Genomic DNA, 9973 nt, shown 5'->3' on the forward strand with positions numbered 1-9973 from the left:
CACGGGAAAAACCATTGCCTTGACTAGACGGACCTTGGTCGGCAAAGTAATGTCTCTGCTTTTTAATATACTATCTAGGTTGGTCATAACTTTCCTTCCAAGAAGCAAGCATCTTTTAATTTCATGGCTGCAATCAGCATCTGCAGTGATTTTGGAGCCCCAAAAAATAAAGTCTGACACTGTTTCCACTATTTTTCCATCTATTTCCCATGAAGTGATGGGACCAATGCCATGATCTTTGTTTTCTAAATGTTGAGCTTCAAGCCAACCTTTTCACTCTCCTCTTTCACTTTCATCAAGAGGCTTTTGAGTTCCTCTTCACTTTCTGCCATAAGGGTGGTGTCATCTGCATATCTGAGGTTATTGATATTTCTCCCAGCAATCTTGATTCCAGCTTGTGCTTCTTCCAGCCCAGCGTTCCTCATGATGTACTCTGCATATAAGTTAAATAAGCAGGGTGACAATATACAACCTTGACACACTCTTTTTCCTGTTGTTCCATGTCCAGTTCTAACTGTTGCTTCCTGACCTGCATACAGGTTTCTCAAGAGGCAGGTCAGGTGGTCTGGGATTCCCATCTCTTTCAGAATGTTCCACAGTTTATTGTGATCGACACAGTCAAAGGCTTTGGCATAGTCAATGAAGCAGAAATAGATGTTTTTCTGAAACTCTCTTGCTTTCTCCATGATCCAGCGGATGTTGGCAATTTGATCTCTGGTGCCTCTGCCTTTTCTAAAACCTGCTTGAACATCTGGGAGTTCACGGTTTACATACTGCTGAAGCCTGGCTTGGAGAATTTTGAGCATGACTTTTTAAAATTTCATCTCACATAATGAGGCTTTCACAATTTCTACCTCTGGATTTAACCAACAGAAGTTTAATGTCTCAATCAGAATCAAGTTTACTTCTGAATTTCTTTTCAAAAAAATGTTTATCATGACATAACAGACCTGTGATATTAATAATATCCTTATACAATCATACCTCAGAGATATTGTGGTTTGGTTCCAGACGACTGCAAATAAGCACTGTTGTTGTGAGTCAGTTGCCAAGTCATGTCCAAATCTTTGTGACCCCATGAACTGCAGCATGCCATCACTATCTCCCAGAGTTTGCTCAAATTCATGTCCAACAAGTCAGTGTTATCTAACCATCTTATCCTTTGCCACCCCCTTCTCCTTCTGCTCTCAATCTTCCCCAGCATCAGGGTCTTTTCCAATGAGTCGGTTCTTATCATCAGGTGTTCAAAGTATTGGAGTTTCAGCTTCAATATCAGTCCTTCCAATGAACACCCATGACTGATCTCCTTAAGGATGGAATGGTTTGGTCTCCTTGTCCAAGGGACTCTCAAGAGTCTTCTCCAGCACCACAATTCAACAGCGTCAGTTCTTCATAGCTCAGACGTCTTTATGGCTCAACTCTCACATACATACAGGACTACCAGAAAAAAAGCATAGCTTTGACTAGAGGGACCTTTGTCAGCAAAGTAATGTCTCTGCTTTTTAATATGCTGTCTAAGTTTGTTATAGCTTTTCTTCCAAGGAGCTAGCATCTTTTCATTTCATGGCTACAATCACTGTCCTCAGTGATTTTGAGACCCAAGAAAACAAAATCTGTCACTGTTTCCGTTTTTTTCCCCCTTCTATTTGCCCATGCAGTGATGGGACTGAATGCCATGATCTTGGATTTTTGAATGTTGAGCTTCAAGCCAGCTTTTTCACTCTCTTCTTTCATGAACCTCATCAAGAGGCTGTTTAGTTCCTCTTCACTTTCTGCAATAAAGTGAACATCACAATAAAGTGAATCATGTATTTTTTTGTTTACCACAGCATATAAAAGTTATGTTTATACTATACTGTAATCTACTACAGTGAAATAAAATACTATCGAAAAATAAAATAATAAAATAATATCTAAAAGATACTAAAATAAAATAATATCTTTTTAAAGTACATGCTTTAATTTTTAAAATACATTACTGATTTAAAAAAAAATGCTAACCATCATCTGACAATGCAAAATTGCCACAAACCTTCAATTTGTAAAACAAAACAAACAACAAAAAAAATTCCACCATATCTGAAAAGCACAGTCAAGCCAAGTACAGTAAAACAAGATATGCCTGTATATGGTTTAAAAAGAAACAATGGACTCAAAATGAAATTAACTGTTCTAAGCCCCTTGTCTGTAAGGACGATTTAATTGCAATTATAGCCTCATGAAGGAATGATATCTTTAACCAGTCAGTCTGGAATTTCCTGGCCAACATTAATGAAGCAATCCACCTGATAGATTCCTGCCTTCACCCAAAGGAAGTGATCTTGCCTGAAATAATCCTTTCTTCTGTTTATGACTTTCTTATTCCAATTACTTTCTGCCTTTAAAAACCTTTCCTTTTCTGTTACTCTTTGGAACTTCTATTTCCTAGATGAGATGCTGCTAAATTCATGAATTGTTGAATAAAGCCAATTAAATCTTCAAATTTACTTATTTGAATTTTTTTAAAAATAGATTTAGTTAAACACAGATATGACACCTACAAACCCTTTTGAGCTCTTTGTCTTTCTCACCATTTCTAAGGGCCCTAGATAAGTTTTTGTCATTTCTGAGGTCCAGGCTGTTTGTATGGAGTTTCTGATATAATCTACTTTTCCATACAGGGCAGGTCAGCTTGAGCTGGCAAATAGTTCTGATTGGAGCCAAGCCCCTAACTATTATTTCAGATCACAATTGTCATTAATCAATGAAAACTCTTAACCTTTGATTTTGTCCCAAGATCCACTTGAGAACTGTTAGTGGCACTTCCCAGTTCCCCTTTAATGTAGAGCCAGAGTTCTCAGTCCCCAGTCCATCTTCTCTGCAGTCCAAGGTTCCATAATGGGAGGTGTTGGTGGTGCACCCAGGGCCTTCTCTTGGCCAGATGCAGCAGCATCTCTTGTTAACTGCCAGGATATATTAAAATGCACATGTTTGCTTTCTTTTGTATATATAATGGTTACTACCAATGGGACTCTTAAAAGTCTAAAAGAGGTGGGCATGGATTAAGTATTGCACTTACCACCTAATCTAAAGACTCCCATGTTAGGATATATTGGTCATAGGTTGGGTTCAGTTGACACTAGGTAGCTCACCAACCTCAAGAAAAGTTTTGTGCAACAGGGTACACTGTAAAACACAACACAATTCCCAACCCAGTAGCACATAACTTTTAAGTATTAGTTTGGCTCCAACAGCCCCCAAAACTTTTCTTAAATAGATAAATAATTAGGTTTCAGTTCAGTTCAGTCGCTCAGTCATGTCTGACTCTTCGTGACCCCATGGACTGTAGCACGCCAGGCCTCCCTGTCCATCACCAACTCCCACAGTTTACTCAAACTCATGTCCATTGAGTTGGTGATGCCACCCAACCATCTCATCCTCTGACCTCCCTTTCTCCTGCCTTCAATCTTTCCCAGCATCTGGGTCTTTTCAAATGAGTCAGTTCTTCGCATCAGGTAGCCAAAGGATTGGCGTTACAGCTTCAGCATCAGTCCTTCCAATGAACACCCAGGACTGATCTCCTTTAGAATGGACTGGTTGGAACTCCTTGCAGTCCAAGGGACTCTCAAGAGTCTTCTCCTACACCACAGTTCAAAGGCATCAATTATTCGGCGTTCAGCTTTCTTTATAGTCCAACTCTCACATCCATACATGAATACTGGAAAAACCATAACCTTGACTAGACAGACCTTTGTTGTCAAAGTAATGTCTCTGTTTTTTAATGTGCCATCTAGGTTGGTCATAACTTTACTTTCAAGGAGTAAGCGTCTTTTAATTTCATGGCTGCAATCAGCATCCGCAGTGATTTTGGAGCCCCCCAAAATAAAATCTGACACTGTTTCCACTGTTTTCCCATCTATTTCCCATGAAGTGATGGGACCAGATGCCATGATCTTTGTTTTCTGAATGTTGAGCTTCAAGCCAACCTTTTCACTCTCCTCTTTCACTTTCATCAAGAGGCTTTTGAGTTCCTCTTCACTTTCTGCCATAAGGGTGAATAATATCCTACCAAATTACAAGCAGTCCTCAGGGAAATTACCATGGCCATCAAGAGAAATATTCCAATTAAATAAGATCATTTAAAAAGCAGGCTTGAAAATAGGATCCCAAAAGTAAACAAAATGAAATTCTTCAGTATTGAAATTGCTTCCTTAAAAAATTTATTGAAATGCTGATGAAAATTAAGACACAAAAAATACACAAAAGACAATAGATGATGTGACTGCTACTGCTCTCTTCTACCACCTTTTATTTGAGTACTCATTCTAGTCATTCTCTGTCTTGTCTTTCCTTTCTAAAGAGACTACAAGACTGTAAACAAAACGTTGCTGTTAGTGACCTCATGGTTGCCCTTATGTGGTTGTTGTTCAGTCACTAAGCCATGTCCAATTCTTTGTGACCCCATGGACTGCAGGACGCTAGGCTCCCCTGGCCTTCACTGTCTCCTGGAGTTTGCTCAAATTTATGTCCATTGATTGGGTTACCCTTATATCTACCCTTAAAGGACAGCTCCTGTATGGAGTTCTCCCAGGCTCAACGGGACTCTGAGAGATTTTCTAGTAAACTGCTATGTTATTTCCTTAAACAGCCAAGAGAAAACTAAAATTAATTTTTAAAACCTTTCCAAACTCTGATAGATATCTAAGCTACAGATAGGATCCTGGGAATACTAGAACTGGAAAAGTGTGAGAATTCTTACCAGAGTGAGTTGGCCCAGATCTAAGGTAGAAGAAGGAAAATAATATAACTTTTGCGGCCTTATTGGGGATATCACTCGAGTTCAAGAAGTTGCTCAGTACTTCAGAAATATTTATTGTTTTTCCCAGCTGAGAACTGGAAAGATATTTAAAAGAATTTTTTAAGTTTTTAAGCCTTTTCCCATAAGCTAAAATTAAACTATGTTACTATTGCAAAAATACTGCAATTCACTGAAGGCTCAGGTGATGGTTAGCACTTTTTAGCAATGAAAGACTTTAAAATTTAGGTATGTACAGTATTGTTTTAGACATAATGCTATTGCACAGTAAATAGACTATAGTATTGTGTAAACATAACTTTTATATGCACTGGGAAAGCAAATAAAGTCATGTGACTCAGTTTATTGTGATATTCACTTTACTGCAGCGATCTGGAACTGAACCTGAAATATCTCTGAGGTATGCCTGCAAATAAGTCTATAATCAGAAAGCCTTCCTTGACTCTTGAAAGTATTTGGGATAGATAAAACAATAGCTGCCCAACAAAAATCCTTAGACTCACTGAAAAAGTTGTTCTTATAATACAATAGGAGTAATAATATGTGGAGAACTTGTTGTTTAGGGGCTAAGTTGTGTCCAACTCTTTCGTGATCCCATAGATTGTAGCCCACCAGGCTCCTTTGTCCACAGGGTTACCCAATGAAGAATACTGGAGTGGGTTGCCATTTAATTCTCCAGGGTATCTTCCAGACCCAGGGATAGAAGCTGTGTCTCTGGCATTGGCAGGTGGATTCTTCATCACTGAGCCATTTGGGAAGCCCTGTAATATGATAACCCTGAATTATCCTTTAGCTGAGCAGAGGGTTATCTATGCTGTGATCAATACCATGTGCTGTACCTGGACTGATGCCTCTGAGGACACTGAAATTGACTTACATAAGATCACTGAGCAGCCACCTGGCTTAAAATGATTACTCCCTCAATGGGGTCTTTCTTTGACTTATTTGATTTTGATTGGTAGCACACTCCAGACATTGAAAATTATCCTGCTTATAACAATCATAGTAGTTTTCCTGGTGCCTTGTATTCTCTCAAGGGCTTTAAATGCATGTTCCAGCTACTGCATCCATAAACCCAAGCATGTGATCTCCTTAAGACAGGAACATCAGAAATAGAATAAAGGGAAAGATCAACTGAAAAAAAAAGAGCAAACCTGAAATTGTGACCTATGACTACAACAGAGGCTCGACAGAAACTTCAGTACCTGTCAGTATCACACTGAGAATCAGCAAAAACTGGGCAAACTTCAGAGCAGTAGCTTCCAGTGGCACTAGTGCCTTAAATTTTGATCACATCTCTGAATTAATTTGAGAATCTGATCAAAAGTGGGAAAGTGTTTTGGTTTGTTTCATTTTAATGCTCAAAATGAAGTCACTTGTACCAAATTCTATGTCAGGAAACCAAGACTTAATTGCAGTTTCAACCTTTTCCAGGAATATGAAATTTAACCAGTCAATCTGGAATTACACGGCCAGCAGTAAGGAGGCAACCGACCTGACAGACCCCTGTCTTCCCCTACAGGGAAGTGAGCTTGCCTGAAATAATTCTTTCCCTTGTTTATGACTTTCTTGTCCCACTCCCTTTCTGCCCTGAAAAATCTTTCCCAGCCTGTAGCTCTTTAGAATTCCTTTTTGTTTTTTAGGGAAAATGATGCTGATTCATATATCATTGAATAAACCCAATTAGATCTTTGAATTTACTCAGTTAAATTTTGTTTTTTGATAATATTTAAGAATATATTGTCATTGCTTGAATTTCCACCCTCCTATCAAAACATCAAGATGGGCTTTCAGGAATAATTAGGATTAGTGAGGAGGTTTTTCTTCCTGGACATATTTGGTTACTTGTTTACCCATGTCAGACTTTTATTTCATTTCCATCACGTGCACGCATTCATGCATGCTAAGTCGCTTCAGTTGTGTCTAACTCTTTGTGACCCCATGGACTGTAACCTCCTCTGTCCATGGAATTCTCCAGGCAAGAATACTGAAGTGGGTTGCCATGCCCTTCACCAGGGGATCTTCCCAATTCAGGGATTGAAACCTAGTCTCTCATATCTCCTGTTTTGCAGGTTGGTTCTTTACCACTAGTGCCACTTGGGAAGTTCCTTATATCACCTGTGAGCAAACTATCCTTAATAACAACTAAAAGCTCTTTCTGGAGTCTTTTTTATATCCATTGAATAAACAGCATGGTGGAATAAGAAAGACAAATCTTTCCAGAGAAGCCGTGATCATCAAGGACACAGGCAGGTGGTTAATAACACCTGCCACTTGTTCTGCAAGTGCTGCAAGATTTCAGTACAAAGTCATTCTTACGTGTTTTCAAATTACTAAGGCAAATGTCCTCAGTCAAAAGTATTTCCTGGACCCTAGTCATACATGATCCAAGGTATAGCTCTTCCTGTATTTTAAAGTTTAACTTAATGCATAACACAATTAGGCTGATAATAATACCTTTAGGCTGATTACTGAGCACTTTGGGGTGAAACTGCACTGTAGTCTGAAGTTATTGAGCCAAGCAGCACGGTCAAATATTTGAGCTCTTAACAAAACTATTTTAAGCATTAAACTATTTTAAAACACGAATCTTAAAGTCTTGGTTAGTTTGTACAGAGGAAATAAACACAGGCTCATGAGAAGATCTTTCTCCCCCACTGTTTATTCCATATTTTTTTTCTTTATTGCAAGACAGAATATTAGAACATATGCTTTAGAGTTGGGTCTAACTCCAGATTTCAATTTATGACTAATAGTGTTGAAAGAGAGCAAATTATGTCACCCTAAGACATGCTTCTTTGGCATAATGATTATTTTAGTCTGGTTATTTTTTAAGAAACAGCACACAGAGGAAAGGCTCTAATTGAGTACAAATTACCATTTTGTAAGAGACACAAGTTTATAAGTGAAATCTCCACTTGTAAGGCAGTCTCCATGTCTTTTTAGAAAGAGAATGACTTTAAATCTCTAGACACCCTTGTGTATGGAGAAGACAGTTCCTTAAATGTGCATAACTGTTTACTATGTTTTCTTGTTCATCTCTCATAACTGCTCCCCCCACCCCAAGATCTTCTTTTGTCTTTAGCTGGAGATGGTATTTAAGGGGGTGGCTTGGGCCATTTCTGGGAATGACTCAGTTTTCCTGGATCTTTTCTATGTTTTATACAGGAGGCATACATGGTATGAAACTTGTTTGCTTTTTCTCTTATTAATTTGTCTTTTATTACAGTGATGTCTCAGCCAAGAATCTAGAAAGTTAGAGGGAAAATTATTTTTCTTCCCCATCAGTGTCAGTTTTGGAGGTTTTCTATTAATATCATCTCAAAATTTAAGAATGTTTTTAATGATTCCTTCTTTCTAAATATGATGCTTTTCCTCTAAGATCCCAAGACCTATCCAACTAATTTTCCCATTCTAACCTTTAACATACATGTACCTCTTTACTCCACTGAATGTATATTATTTTTATTGTATATTATGCAATGTATTAGGGGTTTCCCCAATGGCTCAGTGAGTCAAGAATCCACTTGTAAGGCAGGAGACACAGAAGATACGGGTTCTCTCCCTGCGTCAGGAAGATCCCCTATAGGAGGAAATGAAAATCCACTTCAGTATTCTTGACCGAAAAACCCCTTGGACAGAGTACCCTAGTGGTCTACAGTCCCTGGGGCACAGAGTCGAATATGACTGATCAACTGAGCACACATACATGTGATGTATTATATATTACATTTTTTTCTATTTTGTGATTGCTTCTGGCTTATCTATTCTGTTTTGTAAATCTGTGGTCAATTCTCATACTATGATAAACTTTTAAAAATAAAATAGCTTTAAAATATATTTTAAAATAAAGCTAGATAAGTTCTATCTTGTTACTCTAAATATTTTAAATAGTCTTGTCCTTTTATTCTTAGTAGAACTTACATTTTCAGCAAGTTTTCAAAAATTACTGGAATTTTTTATTAAAATTGCATTAAATTTTGCAATAAATTGCAAAGAATTCATAATGCTTCCACAGTCACTTTTCAGATGAAAGTCTTAGTCATGAAGATGTTTAAATTCACATAATATGTATAATTAATATACCACTAATATTTAGTAAATGAACCCCTGAATGAAAGGGTGGTTTTTCATTATCAAATGGACTCAATGTTTTTAATGAGTTCCTTTCCATTGAGGGATCATAGTATTTGTCTGAAAAACAAACAAACAAAAAAAACTACTAATGCCTTCTGCATTTTTAGCTATTTGTGTACACTTCAAACTTCTACCACTAAACTATAAGTTTCTGAATGAATAAATCCTTTCTAAAAACATTGCTGTGACATAATAGTTGATATATTACAGAGAATACATGCAGCCTATGTGTACTGATGAAGCATAACAAATCTAACACTCTAAATTCAAATGAAGCATAAGAAGAAAAGATTACCAATTCTGTTGTGTCCACCTGTGTGCTTGTGATTGACAAGAGGAAAAAATGGTCCCTCAGAGATATATTTGCCTCATAATCTCTGGAATCTGTGAATATTCTGCAAATAATCTGTGTGTACATAGTTATACATACATGTACATATATACATTAAAGTTCCTTGTGACTTTCAGTAAATGAAAACAGCAATTTAGTAAAATTAACACTGTACAAAAAATCAGTTCTAACCTTAGTTCTGTCACAACCTTTAATTAATTCTAACTTTTTAAAATGCAATTTTTCTTTAAATGAAAAAGTATGAATACATAATATCTGAGATTCCCATGAGCCCTAAAATTTCATGATTTTATGAAGACATTTAATGAATTACCTGAAGAGGGAGAACAAGTGAAAGTTTAATATAACTATCAACTGAATTTGAAAACAATTCTCTTTTATTTTTTGAAGTAAAATCCACATGCCAACAGAAATAAACACAGTTTTATTATTGGTACTTCAAAAAATTGAAATGAGGGCTAATGCATCAGAACTCTATTTAACCTCTTTCTTTAATAAACTTAAATTGGTCAAACTTTAACATTTTATATATTCTTGCTTGCACTTTATTGTTGTTGCTGGTGTTGTTTAGTCACTAAGCTGTGTCTGTTTTGTGATCCCATGGACTATAGTTCTCCAGGCTCTTCTGTCCGTAGGATTTCCCAGGCAAGAATACTGGAGTAGGTTGTCATTTCCTTCTCCAGGAGATC

Source organism: Moschus berezovskii, chromosome 12 (assembly GCF_049115385.1).
Source record: "Moschus berezovskii isolate FMDL1 chromosome 12, NW_MosBer_1.0, whole genome shotgun sequence".
NCBI classification, from domain to species: Eukaryota; Metazoa; Chordata; class Mammalia; order Artiodactyla; family Moschidae; genus Moschus; species Moschus berezovskii.